General features: G+C 41.2%; 1 protein-coding gene across 5 annotated transcripts in view; it reads right to left on the bottom strand.

The window, feature by feature from the left end:
- Positions 1-8,225, bottom strand: part of NRIP1 (nuclear receptor interacting protein 1) — a 104,070-nt gene extending 95,845 nt beyond the window's left edge. For 2 of the 5 annotated variants that reach the window (XM_069024190.1, XM_069024229.1), the window contains exon 1: positions 8,049-8,225. The gene's annotated coding sequence lies outside the window, so the exon portion shown is untranslated. Of the gene's footprint in view, positions 1-6,515; positions 6,602-8,048 lie in introns of those variants that run through there. The other 3 variants (XM_069024197.1, XM_069024245.1, XM_069024254.1) reach the window with 2 other exon arrangements.
- Between the last annotated feature and the right edge of the window lie 9,168 nt (positions 8,226-17,393).

Here is a 17,393-nt window from a genome sequence, read left to right as displayed (position 1 = left end):
ACTTTTATCAGTGCAGCAAGCAATGTACACATGTTATAGCTGTTAACTTTATCATCTTCTCCCCTGAAAAAAAATACTGAAAATTTTGCATATTTTCAGTAGCCAGAAGTGCTGGGGAGGGTAGTGACACCAGTCAAGAATTCCTTAGGAAAAAAAGCTAGGCATAATCAGCCTAGCAAAGAGAGGCCAGAGACTTGGGTGGAACTTCAGCAGTAGGAGCAACATAAAATGTTACTCTCCATTGCTGCTATGTCAGGGATTTGCATCAGTGCAGACCAAATGAACTAATTATGGATGTGCTCTGCCACAGTCACTACTTCCAACAGTGTCCCAATGACTCGGTCTGCTCACTGCAGTAGTTACACACAGACAGCAAAGAGTAGCAGGAAAACTGCGTCCGCTCCCCCCCCCCCCCCCCCCCCCAATATTCCTGAGTTTCCACAGTCCAGGACAGGAATGGAACATCACAGGTGCAGTTCCTGTTATTTCTGTTTCTCAACATTCTCTCAGGAAGGGTTCAGCCAATATAACACATTATTGTGGATCTGTGGACCTTGGCTGACTTTTTTTCCCCCCACTTCTTTTTAAGCACTGAGGAGCTCATGCTCTCTTCTGAGCCCTCATAAGCCATGGTCTGGAGTGTTCACTGAAGGGTCTTTGTTAGTTTCTTAAATATATTGCTCAGAAGGGGAAGGTCAGGCCTGAAGTAATAACAAAAGCACAGGACTAACTCATCAGAGGAAGGCTCCTCTGGTGCTTGGTGGACTCATGAATATTTTCAGGAGAGAAAAAAAATTATCAATTCTAAACACACAGATCTTTTGGTCCAGAGCTCATTTTTTTGGCTACTACAGTCCTTCTGTCAATCCTGGCTTTAATTGTGGCTCTCAATAATTACATTTATTGAACCCAGACATATAGAAGCTGTGATACAACGGGGGCAGACTTCTGATGTCTGAGAAAGTTTTCTGAACATCCATGTTCCTTTCAGTGAGGTGAGATGACAGCAGCCTTCTCGGACCTGCGGCATGCTGTGGGCACTGAGCACTGATGACTTGGTTTACCACCCATGGTTTACCATCCTTTCCCTGATAAAGGATGTGGCAACAGATAGGAAACTTTCCTCTGTCTGTAATACAGCTACAGCATTGCCTGAAATATAAATTCCTCCAAGGGTGTTTGTACCATCCTTTGCTCTCAGCTGTCAGTCTCCATTCTCACTCAGGGTCTGTGCTGGGGTACAGCAGCCTTTGATATGACCACAGCTAATCAAAAAGGCTGCACAGGTGGGGTTTTCAGCCCTTATGAATAAGACAGTTGGGGTTAACTTCGAAAAAGCCTCTGAAGGAGGTGAAAAAGGAGGATTTGAAAGCAGGATATCCAGACATATTAAGTTCTCTTCACCCCCATGGTGTGGAACAGCGTTACTGTGACACAAAGGAAACACAGGGACTAGCTTTTTTCTTTCTTGTTTCTTTTTTTAAAGAGTTGTTTCATCTCTTTGGATACAGAGAATTTGCTGTTCATTTTGCCTCATTTAAATACATCTCAGGAGGAAGGAGAACGCACACGGGCACTACTTCCCACACGCACCATTTTCCCAGTCTGCTCCTTCAGTGGGGTTTGGTGAGGTCAGTCCATTATGCAGCACATTATTTTTAAACACTTCAGCAACTCCCTCCAAAATGTTCCCTCTTTAATGAAATCTGACACATCAGAAAAGGGAATGGGAAGTTTTTGTTGGTTGTACTTATAATCCTAAGGCAACTGTTGCTTATCCTGCGTGTGTCAGACAGCAGGGCCAGGGGCCAGCAAGGCTTCAGCCACTGACCTCTGAACCTCGGCCGGACCTTGCCCCGGTCAGCTCCATGACAGGAAAGCTGGCAGACTTTGAACCCAGGCTTTGGGGCTGTGAGCAGGGGAACAGCTGCACTTTGCAACACGAACTTTGTACTTCGACACATGGACATTTAATCTCCATAAAAGAGCCTTTGTTTCATTACTTATTAACATCTCCTCCTTGAGTAAAGTTCTTTGTTAATGAGGCTTTAAAGCATGGTCTGAGGGTTTTTTCCCCACCTTCCCATGCCCAAAAAATAAAACCCACCAGCAACTAGATAGGATTACATTAAATGTTAAAGAGTGCAAAAAAAAAACCCCCAAAACGTCAACTTAGACTTCATGCACCTTCTGAATACTGTGGATATTTGCTATGTGCTCTCTTCTGAGTGATCAGTTGTAATAACCAGAACTAAATACAGAAATCAGGCAGTGTTCTGAGGCCTGTCTTTGCAGAGATCACTTTTTTAGATGATACCTACAGTAATTCAGCCCACACCAACATTCAACCTTACTTAATAAATCAGCTAAAAAGGTGAAATAGTAGGAAAGTGTCAGCCCATCCACACTAAAAAGCCATGCTTTATGACAGTGTCATGAGTTTTATAGTTGCACAGCTTTTTGCTACCAGTTTTACTTTGGAGCAGTGTCAGTACTTGGCTTCTGTGTATTTTATCATAAAATATGCTAACACACACAGCCCAGCAAATTTGAGGAGAAGACATTTGTGCTCTGTCCTTCACTAAAATAAATCTTTGATCAGGAACAGACACCTACCTAAACATCAAATGAAAACCTCAAGAAAAAGGCCACCTAAGATGCTTTAATAATTTCTGTACCAACAGTAAAAGCTGAAGATGCCCAAATGCATTTACTGTAACAAAACCAAGTGACAGAGCAGTACTGGAAGATCCTGGTAATGCCCTATTATATCTGTGTTGTCATAACAATATGGAGCAGCAAAAGAAGATTAAGAAAATATAGGTTTCCTGAACATTTCTTCATCTGCAACTAGAATAAAAGAAATACTTGGAAGTATAACATTTGTTACAGCCTGTTAGAAAGAAATTATCCACAGACAGAGGGATCACAGTCACACTCTTCCTATTGTTCATCACTACCATCCTTTCAACATGAATCTCCTTCCATGCCTCTCTGGTAAGCTTTTTACTCTTCCTTTTTTTCTTCCTCTTCCATATGATGGGGGGACACCCTCACACACACCTGACCCAGTTTTCCTTCATTTTCATTAACAGTATGATACAAAAAAAAGGAAATTTCCAACTAGCAAGTCAGGGGGGTAAAGAATAAACCAAGTGAAGTGATATCAAAGCACTCCCTTGCATGAGGCTGGGCTAGCAGGACTCGGAAGTGATCGGATGAGGATGGTCAGCTCCTGCTGTTCCCTGAGAGAAGGCCATGACTTTTCTTATTTGGATGTATTTGTTTACCCCTCCACACACCTTCAGGGCACTGCTCTGTCAGCATCACCACTCATCTAATCCCAGAGTCTGACTTGCATTCTTCGCAGAGAGTGGACTGACAGAAAATGACACAATTACTTTTTTTCTGTTACTACATTTTGGGTAAGAGTACTTTTGCCCTGCTGTGACTGCAGAGCAGCTGGCACAGCTACAACTGTGTTACACCTTATTGTTTCCCTCTGTGTATCCAGCAAACTGTGACTTCTCCTCCTCGAGGAGCCCCCCCATGATAAGGCAGGCATTATGAATTCCTTATCACCTCCACCCTGGAACACGGCCCTCCAGTCACACGGGCCTACCATCATGATCATAAGATGTAGCTGTTGCTAAGAATAGGCATGATCGTTTGGAAGAGATCCTGCTTTATTCCTGGGTACAGCTTCTGAATGGTGTTAGACAATAAAACCTTTAGGCTGGATTCTGGATGGCACCTGCCTGCTCTTTCCATCAGCTCAGGCGTAGCAGACCTCTCTCTGTGAGGGCAGGCATGAAGATCTGTGCCATTTGCTTAGTTAGGGACAGCTGCAGACGTGCACAGGAAACCATAATGTCTCTGGGAACAAAGCAGGAAAGCCTCCGGGAAATGACAATAACTTTAATTTAAATAAATAAATAAATATAAATAAATATGCTTGGAAAGAGAGCTGAGAAGAGCAACAAGAATGATTTCGTTCCGGGGGAAAAAAAAAAAAAAAAAAAAAACAACAACTCCTTGCAGTGAGACATTGAACTAAATGTATTTTGCTTCAAAGAGAAGATTATAATCTTTAAGGGACTAGACAAGAAGATATTTCATGAGACTCCAAATTAGTGGGCAGACACACAACAGAATCCAATATTTGCAAGTTCAATCTGAAGATAAAAAGCACGCTTTAAGTATAATTAACTGAGATGAATTGTCAAAAGATGCAGTAAATTCTCCATCACTAAGAAACTATTTTAATTATTATATGCTTAGCTTCCACTAGAGCCCAGAAGTCTCAGACAACACAGGCCCAATAATCTCTAAGTTTATCTAACTTCTAGCACAAGCCACCCCCTCTGTCTGAAAATTTTTCCTGTTGCTAATTCCAATGAGATTATTTTTTCCCCAAGAAATTCAAGGTGGGAGAATTATGACAAGTGGATAATTAGGGCATACAACATCAGGTCACGTAGACATTATTTATGTAATAGTAGCATTCCTCAGTTCAGTGCTTCCAGGGAAAAAAATAAAAGAAAAGGTATTCCCTAATGTCTCATTCAGGTTAGAACACCAGAATAACAACAGCAACAAAACCCCAACCAAACAAAAAAGGACTATCACTTTAGAGATAAACCTTAAAATATACAATATTGTGTATAGTATTGTGATATGCTTTTATCAGTTCCAGAATCCATCAAAAAGAATCATAGAATGACCTTATTTGGAAAGGACCTTAAAGATCATCTCATTCCAGCCCCCCTGCCATGGGCAGGGACACCTTCCTCTAGACCAGGTTGGTCAGAGCCCCATCCAGCCTGGCCTTGGACACTCCCAGGGATGGGGAACCCCAACCTTCTCTGGGAAATCTGTTCCAGTGTCTCAGCACCCTCACAGTAAAGATTTTTTCCCTAATATCTAATCTAATCTGAACCTGCTCTCTTTCAATTTTAACCCATTCTCCTTGTTCTGTCCCTACCTGCTCTTGTATATAAGAATATTTACGGTATTTAGGTAAAGAGAGGAAAGGTTTCAGAGTGGCGCTATCAGGCACTCCTACCAATTCCCTCCTGGAACATTTTAGCATTGTTCTATACCCTAAACAAAAAACCACAGTTAGCAGCACATTATTTCTCCTTTGGTCCTCTAGGAGTTTACATGGGTAGCTCCTATTAACACTAATCAGAGCTAAGGGCAGAAATCCCCCATGGACAGCCATGTTGTCTGGGGATATGTCCATAATTAATATGTTCTAAGAGTCTAATTTTGAAACAAAGTAATCAGTCTTAAGATGAGTTATATTAAGAGCAATAAACCTGTGACTGCATATTTGCCTATATATATATATATATATATATATATATATATATATATATATATATACTGTATCCAATGTCAGACCAATGTATAGTTCACGAGACAACTTCTGACAAAACAAGCTCTATCTTAGCTCAGTTTGCGAGCATGATATATGAATATGCAAGAAGAGAAACACACAGTGGGGTTTGTCTTCTTTCTGTTTCTGACTCTTTTTTTGCAGCACATAGTTATTATAAATGTTAATGCTCATCATTGTTCTTCTTCACATCGTAGTTCCCAGGCTCAGCAAAGCTAACATAATCCTCGCACTTCTGATGTTACAAATTAAAATTAACCGTGCAACACCATGGGAATATTTGTAATAGGAAAGATATGGAATGGGGACTTTGTGACAAGTACGTGGAGGAGAGAAGAGGAAGCTAGATGGCTTGAACATGAGTGGTTTTGCAAGTAAGAGATTATGTAATGGGACAAGGAATACAAAATAAAATTATGCCAACAGAATTTGGTTTCAGTATTATTTAGGATTTCTGTCACTGAAAGAGACATTTTCAAGTCTATGATTGCTGATGCTGCAGCACAATTGATGCCCAAGTCATACATAATGTATTGTACAACACAGTATATTAACTCAGCTTCAAAGTGTTAATATGTCATGAAACTTAATTCAGATATCACAGATTATGCAAAGGAGATAGAGATGTGGAGACACACTCTCGTTTCTCAGAGGTGTCAGCCAGACAGCTTTGTGTCCCCCAGTCCAGGAGAATATGGCAGCAGCTTGCTGTAAAGCTCTTTCAAAAGGTGAGGGCTGCGTGGTTCTTCACCCCAGTGTTTTTGACAGAGAAATCCCATGCCAAGGGCAAAACTATGCATTAAAAAAAAAAAAAAGAAGCATTTGAACACAAGAAAACAGCCCAGGTTTTGCAGTGTCCCAGCTGCTGATATATTTTACACTGCAGATGTGAAAACTGTATAATATAAGCACAGAAGAATTTATCATTTTCTTTACCTACAATAAGCCCAAGTCCTAGCTTTAGTTCTGTATGGGTAAAAAAATCCAACTGTGCTCTCTGAATGTCCATGAATAGATAGCAGCAATGGAGACAAACTCTTTTCCTGGTCAGATGCTGGGAATAAAGATCACAAACTTTCCGCAAAGTTGGGAATGGAGTTGCATGGAGACTTACCCAGTGCCTCTATCAGCTGGGAATGGAGCCCACGACAACCCACAGATCTCAAAATGGAGGTAGAGACCTTCTTCCATTTCCACACACGCTGTTCTTGTGAGTCTCTCACTAACTGCTCTCTCCCTGAGCAATTCCACGCTTCACATAAGCTGCTACTAAAGGAGACCATAAACAACACCTACCAAAATTGCATTGGAAGCAACAGAGGAAAGCATCCACAGAAAGCTTTTGCTCATGGTATGAAGCTTTCAAAATCCCCTTTGCAGGCAGTTCAACTGAGGAAAGAGGAATGTCATCTATGCCTAAAAGTGAAGTTTAGCTCCTGACACTGCCATATTATTTTTGCATGAACTTGGGCCCTGGTGCTTTTAAAAGCAAGTAGGAAAGGATATATCTAATTGTCTCAGTGTTCCACTTCATCTGTAGAAAAGGGATAACAGATGACAATTTTCTGCCTATAGAGATAATATAGGTGGATAATATTAAGCATTGAAATATTAAGATACTATGGACATATACTAAGTCTTTAATATAGACTGTCCTCTAATATCCATCATCTCTCTGGGTGTTCAACTTAACGTGATATAATGCAATTAGAAAATACTCTTATGCAAAATACTTAAGGATTTTATTCAGAAATTCTGTAGAACTCCCATTACTTGAAGCAAGAATTCAAAATATTAACCAGAGGTGGCTAGATAAGTGCATTTTTTTTTGCTAGGAAAAAAAATTCCACCTATTTTTAATTAAAAGGCAATTCTGTCTCAGAAACCACACACGCTCACGCACAAAAGAAGCCAAAGCAAAATAACCTCATCCTAACTCTTAAAACTTTGAGGAATCTACTTTTAGTAATGAACTGGGGGGGGTTTAAGCCTTCATGATTATCTAGGTTATGGATTTCTTTGTATTGTCTGTACTAAGCCGAGAGGAAAAAGGGATGCTTTCATTATTCAGACTTAATGAACGCGCTCAATTTAAACTAGCTAGACAATCCAGTGTATTTGGAAGCAAAGAAAAATAAACTAGGAAAACATATGAAGTCCAGGATTCTCTGGAAGAAAAACCAGCTTGCAGGGCTGATCACAGCCCTGTACGCCAACTGGAGCAGGACATGTGCCTCCTCAGTGACCACTTTGGGGAGGATGGGAAGTAATGAAAAAAAGCAAGTCTGCAGGAGAGGGTCCACACACAGTAGAGAAATCTTTCTATCATTTAATACTGAGAAGTAAAGGAGTTGCATTCTGTATACTTCCATAATTTACTAAATACATCCCTTCTGCAAGATCAACATCTGGTGCTACCAGTCCCCCAAAATAACAATTCCTTGAACATACGCTCAAGAAAACACCATTCATGGTGGCTGACAAACAATCTGGGAGCCTGTTAAGCCATCCTGTGACAAATTCACACACCAATGTAGAGTTAAACATTTTTTTTTTAAATGACAAAACAGTAAAGCACATCACCAAGTCATATTTGACCATCACCTTCTCCCTTAGCTACTTCAGGGGGCATCCAGCCTGCACTCACCAACTTACTTCTGTCCCATTCTGTGGTGGCAGGAACCCCAGGTTCTCCTCATCTCCTCTTGGCCAAGTTAGAGCACCCTGATGTCTCTCAGGTGCTCCTCATGAGGGCTCACTTCCTACTTTCTCCTCTAATGGCAAATCTTATTCCAGAGCTTCTGCCAAATATGGCTGTGAAGGCTTAGTTTTCCCATCCCCTGTTTTCTACCATTAAACTCAGGATATAATGGAGGGCTTAGGATATGTAATTAAGGCTTAGGTTGTAATAAAGGGACGCTCTTTTGTTTAAATTCTCTGCCTTACTGTGGCTGCTTTAAATTTGTATTTCTATCATTCTCTAATTAGTATCTCTCTTCTGTCTTTAGGCTGGCTTTTCCTGTTTATGAGGCTGTAGTAAAACATCATAAATCATTTAACCTAGAAAAAAGTGATTGTACCAACAGCTTACCAAAGCAACAATTATCAGTTTGCTCACAATACTACCTAGAGAATACAGATGACAACAATTCTAACAGAAAATGAGTGCGAGAAAGGGGTTACAGGAATGATTTAACCTCTTCTTCCTACACAGACAGCACAGCTTCTGGGGACTTCCTCACAGTAAACAAAAATATCTCTCTGCAGATAATTAGTTCAGGTGTGGCAGCAGTTTAGAAGGTGGTTCACCTGGAATCACTTCAGGTATTCACCCTCTACCAAACAACATGAACATATTTTCCCCATCTCTCATCCTTGTCTCAGCAAGCATCCTACCATGCAGGGACAGCCAAAAGCACAGGAGCCAACACAGCAGGCTCACCAGGACTAAGAGCAACCCATTAAAATATATATAAAAGTCAGATGAGTGGTAATGAGGAACTCATAGGAGTAATTTCCCTCCAGTTCCTCTGCCCATCCATTTTCACACATCCCTCCCCTCATTCCTCTGGGACAGCTCTTCAGGTTCTGTTCTAGTTTACCCTATGGAGAGCTTGGTTACAGCTGCCTGCCAACATATTGGCATGTGCCTGCACTCAGAACACAAAACTGGGGAGAACCTAGGTTGGTTCTCCCAGGATCAGAAACTGTGAAAGGAAGAAAAGCTGCAAAGCAAGTCAGCTGTCAGCTTTACAGCAGGGCCCTGCAAAACACTAATTCCTTCTCCACCCTTTGTTTCAGTTCCACAACACTCTCATGTTCTGCACTCTCATGCACTCCTCAGAGAAGTAAAAAAAATTACTGTCCAATACACACAGACTCTCTTTTTCCATTTAAAAAATGCACATTTTCAGATTCTGTCCTCTTCTGCACCACGGAAGGTGTGTGAAGCTAACTACATCCTAAAATGGGCTTTTCGTTCAAAATAACCCAAACATAGCATATTTACTTTCAATGTTATGGTAAGTCAGTCAACTAGGCATTAAGCACTGATCAACAGGTGTTCACAATAGATTACGCAAAAGAAATAAAAAAATCACCATCGACTTCTGCATTGTGAGATGAGTCCCAGTTCTTTGAGCCATGTGCCATGCAGCAAAGAATCTATTATGCATCCTTGATCCTGCATTCCAGCCTCTGCCAACAAATCCACTTTGAAGATACTCCTAACATTCCAAGTCCTGAGAACCTTTAGTCTGTATTAATTAATTAAAAAAGAAAAAAAATTAAACAGATATCCATGTGCCTTAGGGCAATATTCAGCCTGCTCCCTCTGACAGCTTTCCTTATGGCTTTGAAATCTATTACCTGCTGCAAGAGTAGGAGCTTTGTGACAACCTTCAAAAAAAAGCTTCTGCCTTCAACACAGGAACTGTATTTGCTTCAGTGGCAGATCAAGGTCTCCATGTGGTACAGAACAGCAATTACCCGATGAATATAACAAATATGCCAGCAAGCACGTAGGAAAAGAAGTATATGCAAAGTCAGAAGCTAGTCAAAACTCAGCCCAGAAACTCTTTTTTGAGCAAAAGTTCATGGGAGAGGGGAAGGGAGAATTAAAACAAGTCTGGCTGCACATCTTGAACTTGCTGAAATCTGAAGACATTTAAACCAAACATAGTAATTTACTCACAGAGGCTGAGTTCTTGTTTGTACAATGACTGGATGGGGAAGGAACAGAAAACTCCTGCTAAGAATTCCTTCTCCTGGGTCAACTGGACCTAAAAGGACTTCAGAGAAATTGGACACCTGCTCTAAGGAAAGCCAATACTGCAAAAGCTCTTCCAACCTGTAGACTTAGGAGAGCTGTGACCCCATTTATGGATGCTAGACCAGAACATTGGGCACAGACTCCTTTGTAAACCTGCCACAAGAAGAACTGCCCCTTTAGGAAGGTACAGACTCTAAACCCCACACAGACAACAAAATAGATGCCAAAACCTGCCAAAAACTTCCCAGAACTTCTCATTGCTCAGAGGAGGAGGTGATTTAGATTGGGTCAAACCTAAGCATGTCTTCCATTCACTCAATAGGAGCATGCTTACCTGCCTGCCTTCCTTTCTGTCTGAGCTGCAGTACCCATTGTGGGCTTTCCACCTCTCAGTATGTGTCTGTCAGTAAGGATGGGTGGATCACTGTGGCAGCCTTCTCCCTCTGCCCATCATCTTTTCCAAAACACAGGAAACAGCTGTCAGGTCAGTTCTGAAAGTTGGTTAATAATTACACAGACTAATTATTTGCCTTTCATCTTAATAATTAGCATTTCAAAAGTATTTTATGAATCAGTCTTGTTACAGGTAAGGACCATTGTAAGTTTTGGATTTTCATTTTTTTTTTAATGCTTTTAGAGTCTTTTTTTTCATTATTAAATCACCATTGAGGTTTCCAGAGGTGCTGTTATAGAGCTTGTAATAGCTTGACACCCTCCACCCCTCTTTCAATTCCAATTCACTATCTAGGTGAATGACTATCTAAAATTATCATCATACTCTCCAGATATCACTATCTAGAATAATCTGGCTTCTAAGGCTTAGCAGATACAGTAATAACATACCTAATTTTTAACTTTCATGATAGGGTTCCCCTGGGACAGAGTAGAAGGAAGACTGATTTATTATTAATATTATAAATAATTAAAATTAATGAAATGCACAAAAAGTGGAAAGTGTGAACCAAAGGAAGAACTAGCACACAAGTCTTAATGTAAATTATTGTCTCTGTGTCTATACTACCAGTCTGTACTCCTTTATATCCGTGCAAAGCATGCATAAAATCTTACTAGAACAAAATGATATAATTTCCCACTCACTTTCCACACATAGAAGTATCTACAGAAGGTGCAAGGCAGGGGAGAGAGTGGTCAGTCAATCGTGTTTTAATTTACAGCTATTTTTGTCTAAGCCCTGAATGGCCTGCCAATTATGAACAGTACCAGCTGGGCTGTCAGGAGAGCAGACTAAGAAGGACACACAGATAAAGAAAACAATCATAATGTGAAAATGAAGAGCAGGAGAAAAGTCTGGAGTGGGGAAGACCCAATGGGGAGCCCAGCTCTGGTTTTAAAATGCCTCACTACAGTCCTGTCTTCCACAACCCCCCAAATGAAAACATGATTGTGATCATCACCATTATCTGGACATAGGCCTATAACACAGCTAGGACTATATTTTTTGACTTCTTGGGGCATAATTCAGATTGCTATTAGTTATAAAAATTGTGACTTTGTGTGCTTAAATAAGCAGCAAAAATAAGAATTTCATATGATGAGGAGGATGAGAATCTTTAAAGGGTCTTCTTTCCATTTTTCAAATAAGTAACAAAACCTCACTAGTTTCTTTCTTTTTATTTAACACAATAATTTTACAGAAGTTTTAAGCAAAATATAAAATAAATGTTGAGATTTTCAGTAAAATGGCAGCTCTTCTGTTTCCAGAACCTCCTTCCCCAGACTCTCGCACAGGGACAACATAGAAAACAATTCTTCTAAACAAAACCTGATGAATGCTTATCAGCAGAGTCATGTTTTGAGCAGCTATTGAGGGAACAAGGAATAAGCACAGGCATTAAAAGACAATTTTATTCCATTGCTATTAGGATGTCAGTGATGGACCACACTGGTGTATATATAGAAATGTTGCATTTGGCAAAGGAGCAGTTTTGGAAGCTGATCTGCTTTTCATGACTGCTCTTCTCTGTGAAAAAAATTAAGAGATTTACCCCATACTTTATTGTAATCTGCTTATTTGTGGATGCAGAGCAGTTTAAAAAGGAGAAGTATATTTATACTCATGCACTTCACTGTATATCAGCATCATACTGACAAATTCTACAACATCCTCCCCTCCACTCCTTTCCATAGCCTTGTAGGAGAGGCAAGGCAGACAAGGCACTCTGAAAAGCCAGCAGGCCATAACTCCTCTCCTCTAGACAAGCAACAATTAATCAAATTCGCCAGTGAGGCAGGTACCGCTTGTCCTTTAACACTGAAGGAAACATAAAGCTCTTTTCTCTGAGCACTGATTGTCCAGTTGATACTGGAGCTCTCAGGAGCAGCTACTGAGCTGCCGAGATGCTGAAAAACAAGGTAACCCAAGACCTAAATATGCCACTCTTCTGCTGTTTTATTAATCCTTATTTTTCAAGGGAGCAATGAAAGAACATCCAGCAGCTGGAGCATAATGTTTTTCACCATTTTTCCCTGCAAGGTCATGAGTTGCTCCTCCCCTTCCAGTGGTTCAAGGCCCCAAGGGTCATTCAGGCTCTGACCACAGCAGCCCTGCTCAAAGGGAGCCAGCCCCACTCATGTCTGTGGGAGTGCAGCACCAGGGATGAAGAGACATCCCCTCCTTCAGAATAAGAAAGAAGAGAACAAGCCACAAGACCATCAAATATGTCTACTGTGGAACTAAGAAGAAAAGGATTATTGCTTTTTTTTTTTGGTTTTGCTCTCAAGCAACTAACCTTTCTGTTTTAGTTTTCTTCATATAAGCGTAACTCATTGATTAATTTTGACAATTATATAAAGCTTTTGAAGTGCAAAGAGAGACCAAAGAGCATATCCAAAATCTGGGACAGCCATAGCTCATCTGTTTCTTATGGTTCCCTAGCACAGGTTTTATTTCCAAGTGAGTCAGTCACATTTCAGTCAGTGCAAGAGATATTTTCATAGCCCTTGCAAAAACCCTTCCACTAAGATGCAATTATGTCCCCCTTGGAGGGGGATGATAGATATAATTTCAGGGGACCATACAAAAATGTTAAGATTATCTGTGGAATCTCTCCTTCAGTCACTCAGCATCATCCAAGCACTTAGAAACAAACCTTCTTGGAAAAAAAGATAATAGCCTTATTTTAATTGCTGAAGATTATTTAACCCAGAATCGCTGAATTAAAAAACTTTTACATTGCAACGTGATCCCCAGGTTGAGGGAGCCCCTTGTTGGCTTTGCTAACTCAAGTGTAATCCCAGTGAAAGAAGAGAACTGCAGTAAGGACGAGTGAAACGAGAAGTCTTGTATGTTGTAGAAGTACCCTCATCTCACTTTCACACAGGCTCCAGCCTCCTGTTGACTGAAAAGCTGACGAAAGGAACATTCCAAGCATGTAAGCCAGAAGTGTAGGCAGAAATGGGTGATGATTGGGGCATGTCAATCATGTCACACCGCTGGAAAGCTGCCCAGTACGTGGTGAACAGCTGCTCTCCCAATGACTAATCACACTGGAGGAGGGAGATCATCAAATTCTCCATTTTCAGAGAGGAGGGTACTGCTCCTCCTGATGTCACCTCTTGTAATGAGCTTCTCCTTGTCTTTCCAGGTCCATGTTGTAATAGTGCAGCCACAATGTTTACAGCAAAGACATCTCATGCACAGAAGTGTGAACATCAAGCATGCCAGTGTTTCGCCTTCAAAAAGTTATCTGTCAGCAGTGCTGCACTCCAGATGTGGAATGGTCAGTGATCAGTGAATTAATGTCAGAAAGTTCTGAAAACAAAAGCAATTTATAAGAGCAGTTTATAAGTATTCTTACTACTACTGTTTGGTTACAGACAAGAATACAGTGATGTTGTTGAGTTCTAACAAACCCAACTCAAAGTTCAGTGCTCTTCTATTGAAATGATCACTTCAGTAAAGGACTCACAAAAGCCTAGAGCCAAAGATGCCCCAAGGTGGTAGAAACCAAGACACAAGGTACATCAGTTTGGATCTACCTCACCTGTGCAACGACAAATTCTGAGAGGAAATAAAATTAAAAATTTCAGAATAAAATGCAAGAAATTATTTTTATTTTATTTAGAAATCCTGAGTTAGTCCATCTAAATGCAATGCAATTTCCCAGATGCTTAAAGATGATAGCAGGCAGGGTAACATCCATAAAGCAAGACAGAATACAGCTTTCATTATCTCAAGTGTTTGAAAGCCCAGCCCATGCCAGGACAAAATGGCTGGTGTTTGCCTCTAACCATTCCAGTCATCCTGTTTTTGAGGATTGCAGTGATAAACAATTCCCTGAAGTATACTGTAATTCTGTAGCACTGATGAGCCCAATATCAATTCCTGTGTTAAGGGCAAGTTCAAAGACTCTTCAGTGTTTGCTTGATAAGCTTCTCAGAGAGGTCATTAACTAGGACAGTTCGCGTACTGTACTCTTCATGCAAATTTTCTGGGTTCTTTTTCTTGTTTTTGTTTTTAATATCTTTATCATCAAGATCCTATTTTAGGGCACCTTCCCCAGCTGCCTAGGAACATCTAAAGGGAAAGGGACACATGTAGCTGAAGTTGACACACACATACTATAGCCTGTGAGTCTAAAGCAAGTTTTTGTTTAAGGACTCTTATCACACATGAGACCCAAAAAAGTTTTAACTGGGTGAAGCATACAGCTCTTACAGGACTGAAGACAAGAAAGGAATGGAGCAGAAAATATTTGCAAGACTTAGATCCAGTAAGAAAGTTATTATAGGAGATGCTTAGGGTAGCTCCTGGTGATTCTCATCTCTAGTACTTGAGCATTAGCAATAAACAAAACCAACCGGATGAGAACCTTGTTGGTACCTCATCCTCCAGAGCTAACTGCTGCTGCTTAAATCTCTAAAATCACTGATGGTGTGGTGTTGTCATCCTGGCCCTGCAGATGGCAGGTAGTGGAGGTGACCAGGCTCAGCCCCACGGATGCAGTGCTGCACAAAGCATCCATCAGGACAGCTCTGGCTGTCACAGTCAGCTTGGGACAACTGTTCCTCAGCCAACTCCTTCCAGCAAGCCATCTACAGAGTCTGAAACAGTTCCAGAAGAGGCCCTCACTGACACAGGAATGCTGTTCTACCACACCAGCATTTTTCACTTAATGGAGGAACAAGACAGAAGCAATTGCTGCTGTCAGCGAACCATTCCAAAAAAGCTGCTCCAGTAAAAAGTTTCAACTGCATCCAGGCAAGGATGTCAGACAACACCAATTCCCCTAGCCAAGAGCAAGACAGGCCTGCCCAAGTCCATCATAGCTCTAGAGCATGCTTTGCAGGGAATCAGCTGCTGTCTAATACCGGGCCCAGAGGCCCCAGCAAAGATCTTTTAGCAGATCTAAGACCCAGAAGCAACCAGAGTTGCCTGAAGCCATCGCAAGCATCAGACACAGACTAAAACTCCAAGAAGTCCCAGAGTCCCCAGCTGTCTCTGAAGGGTTGTTGTTGGCTGTTCCCCAGCCCTGTGGAGCAGAGACAAGAGCACCAAAACCACCAGGAGAAACAGCTACCTGAGCAAGTGTTCTAAACAGGAAAGACAAAAGTTAAAACCCGAAAATTTTCATAGCCAGCTTTTCAGTTTCATAGCAGAAATTAATTCAAGCAGGGGGACAAGTCAGCTGACCAAACCAGCAGGATAGCATTAAAGAGAGACAAAGAAACACAGCTGGTGGGCATCTCCCTCCTCCACCGCGGTGGAGGGGCAAGAGGGGTGGTGGCAGTGGGAGTGCCCAGGATGGCTCTGAAGGGCCCCGTCTGCACCTGTGTCTTGCCATAGAAATTTCAGCTTTAGGAGTCCTGTCAGAACACATGCAGAGCTCTGGCCCCAGAGGGAAGACCAAGGATAAATCTCTTTGTTTCTTCTTTTGTTTGTCAACAGTTTCTTTTAGACTGCACACTCCTTCCCCAAGTCTAGCTGCTGAGTAACCAGACAGAGCAAATAGATCAGATCTCACACACAAATACTTTTCATCTCAGAAGATCCCACTCAGGCAATGTCATCAAGTGCCAAGGTTTTGGCATGAAACTTTACCCTCCTAGCACCCATATTTGTAGCTGGGGGATATGTAGGGAGAAGAAATATACAGATATGTAAATATGGGGAATGAAATTCTTTACTGTGAGGGTGGTGAGGCACTGGCACAGGTTGCTAAGAGAAATTGTGGATGCCTCAATCCTGAAAGTTTAAGGCCAGGCTGGAGGGGGCCCTGACCAACCTGGTCTAGTGGCAGGTGTCCCTGCCCCTGGGACTCTTTAACTCACTTCTGATAACTATCATCATCTTCTCCATGCATAGGCTTTTTCTTGTTTTGTTGTTTGTTTGTTTGTTTTTAATTTAAACTGATCTTTGCAGTACCAACGTCACTTGAAAAAACTTTCTCAAGTGTATAAACGATGGGTGAAAAGCTATTTCAAACAACCTACAGCTACTCTGGGCAATCTGTTTAGCTCAGCTGATCGTTAGGTACTCCAGGAGTTCAGGTTTACATAGATAGTCATTGCCAGTATAAAAGATAGTGATGTCAGCCTGTCTCATTTATTCAAATATCCCCAACCCTGTGAGCCTCAGATGTTCCCTTACAGGAAGAGAAATGAAAACAAGGGGGTAAAAGGAGAGGAAAGGAAAACTGTCCCGATACACACTTCTCTTTTGACTTCCCAACAGATGCTTCTCAGAGAGGGGCTGACCAAGCCTGAATACTGGAACAGCCAAGCATTTTTAAATATGTATTTATTTATAATTTGGATTATAGAATATTCTAAGTTGGAAGGGACCCACAAGGATCACCAAGTCCAACTCTTAAGTGAATGGGCCATACAGCAATCAAACCCATGACCTTGGCATTATTAGCACCAGGCCCTGACCAGAAGAGCTACAGAACCTTACCAGACATCAGAAAACATGGATCCAAAGGAACAAGACAACTACCCAGGAAGGCAGCATTCTGACCACCCTTGAAGCTGTGGAATATTTTTAAATTCACAAAATTTCCACTGTATGTGTATTTTGAGGTTTCAAAATGTAATACTACATTTCCCATTTCTAAAGCAATATCAACAACAATGAAAGCTTAACAATTTGGAAAAAAATACACAGCCAAAATTGAAGCACAGCAAATCAGCTTTCCTGGATTTTACTGGTGGGTGGATGAAAAGGATTGAGAGGGGACGTGCTGTTGATTTTTTTTTTCC

Source organism: Aphelocoma coerulescens, chromosome 1 (genome assembly GCF_041296385.1).
Source record: "Aphelocoma coerulescens isolate FSJ_1873_10779 chromosome 1, UR_Acoe_1.0, whole genome shotgun sequence".
Lineage (NCBI taxonomy): Eukaryota > Metazoa > Chordata > Aves > Passeriformes > Corvidae > Aphelocoma > Aphelocoma coerulescens.
The sequence above is the reverse complement of the archived record's forward strand: the minus strand, read 5'-3'. Positions and strand labels throughout refer to the sequence as shown.